The sequence below is a fragment of the Rattus norvegicus genome, chromosome 6 (assembly GCF_021556685.1).
Source record: "Rattus norvegicus strain SHRSP/BbbUtx chromosome 6, alternate assembly SHRSP_T2T, whole genome shotgun sequence".
Classification (NCBI taxonomy): Eukaryota; Metazoa; Chordata; class Mammalia; order Rodentia; family Muridae; genus Rattus; species Rattus norvegicus.
In genome coordinates this window covers 82,941,077-82,945,107 of record NC_141539.1, presented here as the reverse complement: position 1 = coordinate 82,945,107, position 4,031 = coordinate 82,941,077, and positions in this window count along the sequence as shown.

Below are 4,031 nucleotides of genomic sequence, written 5' to 3'. Positions count from 1 at the left end.
CAGCGTCTAATGAAATGATCATGTGGTTTTGTTCTTTCAGTTTGTTTATATAATGGATCACGTTGATGGTTTTCCGTATATTAAACCATCCCTGCATGCCTGGGATGAAGCCTACTTGATCATGGTGGATGATTGTTTTGATGTGCTCTTGAATTCGGTTTGCCAGAATTTTATTGAGTATTTTTGCGTCGATATTCATAAGGGAAATTGGTCTGAAGTTCTCTTTCTTTGTTGTGTCTTTGTGTGGTTTAGGTATAAGAGTAATTGTGGCTTCATAGAAGGAATTCGGTAGGGCTCCATCTGTTTCAATTTTGTGGAATAGTTTGGATAATATTGGTATGAGGTCTTCTATGAAGGTTTGATAGAATTCTGCACTAAACCCGTCTGGACCTGGGCTCTTTTTGGTTGGGAGACCTTTAATGACTGCTTCTATTTCCTTAGGAGTTATGGGGTTGTTTAACTGGTTTATCTGTTCCTGATTTAACTTCGATACCTGGTATCTGTCTAGGAAATTGTCCATTTCCTGAAGATTTTCAAATTTTGTTGAATATAGGTTTTTATAGTAAGATCTGATGATTTTTTGAATTTCCTCCGAATCTGTAGTTATGTCTCCCTTTTCATTTCTGATTTTGTTAATTTGGACGCAGTCTCTGTGTCCTCTCGTTAGTCTGGCTAAGGGTTTATCTATCTTGTTGATTTTCTCAAAGAACCAACTTTTGGTTCTGTTGATTCTTTCTATGGTCCTTTTTGTTTCTACTTGGTTGATTTCAGCTCTGAGTTTGATTATTTCCTGCCTTCTACTCCTCCTGTGTGTATTTGCTTCTTTTTGTTCTAGAGCTTTTAGGTGTGCTGTCAAGCTGCTGACATATGCTCTTTCCTGTTTCTTTCTGCAGGCACTCAGCGCTATGAGTTTTCCTCTTAACACAGCTTTCATTGTGTCCCATAAGTTTGAGTATGTTGTATCTTCATTTTCATTAAATTCTAAAAAGTTTTTAATTTCTTTCTTTATTTCTTCCTTGACAAGGTTATCATTGAGTAGAGCATTGTTCAATTTCCATGTATATGTGGGCATTCTTCCCTTATTGTTATTGAAGACCAGTTTTAGGCCGTGGTGGTCCGATAGCACGCATGGGATTATTTCTATTTTCTGTACCTGTTGAGGCACGTTTTTTGACCAATTATATGGTCAGTTTTGGAGAAAGTACCATGAGGAGCTGAGAAGAAGGTATATCCTTTTGCTTTAGGATAGAATGTTCTATAAATATCCGTTAAGTCCATTTGGCTCATGACTTCTCTTAGTCTGTCGACATCACTGTTTAATTTCTGTTTCCATGATCTGTCCATTGATGAGAGTGGGGTGTTGAAATCTCCCACTATTATTGTGTGAGGTGCAGTGTGTGTTTTGAGCTTTAGTAAGGTTTCTTTTACGTATGTAGGTGCCCTTGTATTTGGGGCATAGATATTTAGGATTGAGAGTTCATCTTGGTTGATTTTTCCTTTGATGAATATGAAGTGTCCTTCCTTATCTTTTTTGATGACTTTTAATTGAAAATTGATTTTATTTGATATTTGAATGGCTACTCCAGCTTGCTTCTTCTGACCATTTGCTTGGAAAGTTGTTTTCCAGCCTTTCACTCTGAGGTAGTGTCTGTCTTTGTCTCTGAGGTGTGTTTCCTGTAGGCAGCAGAATGCAGGGTCCTCGTTGCGTATCTAGTTTGTTAATCTATGTCTTTTTATTGGGGAGTTGAGGCCATTGATATTGAGAGATATTAAGGAATAGTGATTATTGCTTCCCGTTATATTCATATTTGGATGTGAGGTTATGTTTGTGTGCTTTCATTCTCTTTGTTTTGTTGCCAAGACGATTAGTTTCTTGCTTCTTCTAGGGTATAGCTTGCCTCCTTATGTTGGGCTTTACCATTTATTATCCTTTGTAGTGCTGGATTTGTAGAAAGATATTGTGCAAATTTGGTTTTGTCATGGAATATCTTGGTTTCTCCATCAATGTTAATTGAGAGTTTTGCAGGATACAGTAACCTGGGCTGGCATTTGTGTTCTCTTAGGGTCTGTATGACATCAGTCCAGGATCTTCTGGCCTTCATAGTTTCTGGCGAGAAGTCTGGTGTGATTCTGATAGGTCTGCCTTTATATGTTACTTGACCTTTTTCCCTTACTGCTTTTAATATTCTTTCTTTATTTTGTGCGTTTGGTGTTTTGACTATTATGTGACGGGAGGTGTTTCTTTTCTGGTCCAATCTATTTGGAGTTCTGTAGGCTTCTTGTATGTCTATGGGTATCTCTTTTTTTAGGTTAGGGAAGTTTTCTTCTATGATTTTGTTGAAGATATTTACTGGTCCTTTGAGCTGGGAGTCTTCACTCTCTTCTATACCTATTATCCTTAGGTTTGATCTTCTCATTGAGTCCTGGATTTCGTGTATGTTTTGGACCAGTAGCTTTTTCTGCTTTACATTATCTTTGACAGTTGAGTCAATGATTTCTATGGAATCTTCTGCTTCTGAGATTCTCTCTTCCATCTCTTGAATTCTGTTGGTGAGGCTTGTATCTACAGCTCCTTGTCTCTTCTTTTGGTTTTCTATATCCAGGGTTGTTTCCATGTGTTCTTTCTTGATTGCTTCTATTTCCATTTTTAATTCCTTCAACTGTTTGATTGTGTTTTCCTGGAATTCTTTCAGGGATTTTTGCGATTCCTCTCTGTAGGCTTCTACTTGTTTATTAATGTTTTCCTGTGTTTCCCTAAGTGTGTTCATGTCTTTCTTGAAGTCCTCCAGCATCATGATCAAATATGATTTTGAAACTAGATCTTGCTTTTCTGGTGTGTTTGGATATTCCATGTTTGTTTTGGTGGGAGAATTGGGCTCCGATGATGGCATGTAGTCTTGGTTTCTGTCGCTTGGGTTCCTGCGCTTGCCTCTCGCCATCAGATTATCTCTAGTGTTACTTTGTTCTGCTATTTCTGACAGTGGCTAGACTGTCCTATAAGCCTGTGTGTCAGGAGTGCTGTAGACCTGTTTTCCTCTCTTTCAGTCAGTTATGGGGACAGAGTGTTCTGCTTTCGGGCGTGTAGTTTTTCCTCTCTACAGGTCTTCAGCTGTTCCTGTGGGCCTGTGTCTTGAGTTCACCAGGCAGCTTTCTTGCAGCAGAAAAGTTGGTCTTACCTGTGGTCCCGAGGCTCAGGTTCGGTCGTGGGGTGCTGCCCAGGGGCTCTCTGCAGCGGCAGCAACCAGGAAGATCTGTGCCGCCCCTTCCGGGAGCTTCAGTGCACCAGGGTTCCAGATGGTCTTTGGCTTTTTCCTCTGGTGTCCGAGATGTGTGTGCAGGGAGCAGTCTCTTCTGGTTTCCCAGGCTTGTCTGCCTCTCTGAAGGTTTAGCTCTCCTTCCCACGGGATTTGGGTGCAGAGAACTGTTTATCTGGTCTGTTTCCTTCAGGGTCCGGCGGTGTCTCTGGCAGGGGTCCTGCCGCTCCTGGGCCCTCTCCCACGGGAGCCCAGAGGCCTTATACAGTTTCCTCTTGGGCCAGGGATGTGGGCAGGGGTGAGCAGTGTTGGTGGTCTCTTCCGCTCTGCAGCCTCAGGAGTGCCCACCTGACCAGGCGGTTGGGTATCTCTCTCACCGGGTCTGGGAGCAGAGAGCTGCTGCGGGCCGGGATCCGCGGGTTGAACCCCATTTTTTAATAGGGTTATTTGTTTCCCTGCGGTCTAACTTATTGAGTTCTTTGTATATTTTGGATATAAGGCCTCTATCTGTTGTAGGATTGGTAAAGATCTTTTCCCAATCTGTTGGTTGCCGTTTTGTCCTAACCACAGTGTCCTTTGCCTTACAGAAGCTTTGCAGTTTTATGAGATCCCATTTGTCGATTCTTGATCTTAGAGCATAAGCCATTGGTGTTTTGTTCAGGAAATTTTTTCCAGTGCCCATGTGTTCCAGATGCTTCCCTAGTTTTTCTTCTATTAGTTTGAGTGTGTCTGGTTTGATGTGGAGGTCCTTGATCCACTTGGACTTAAGCTTTGTAC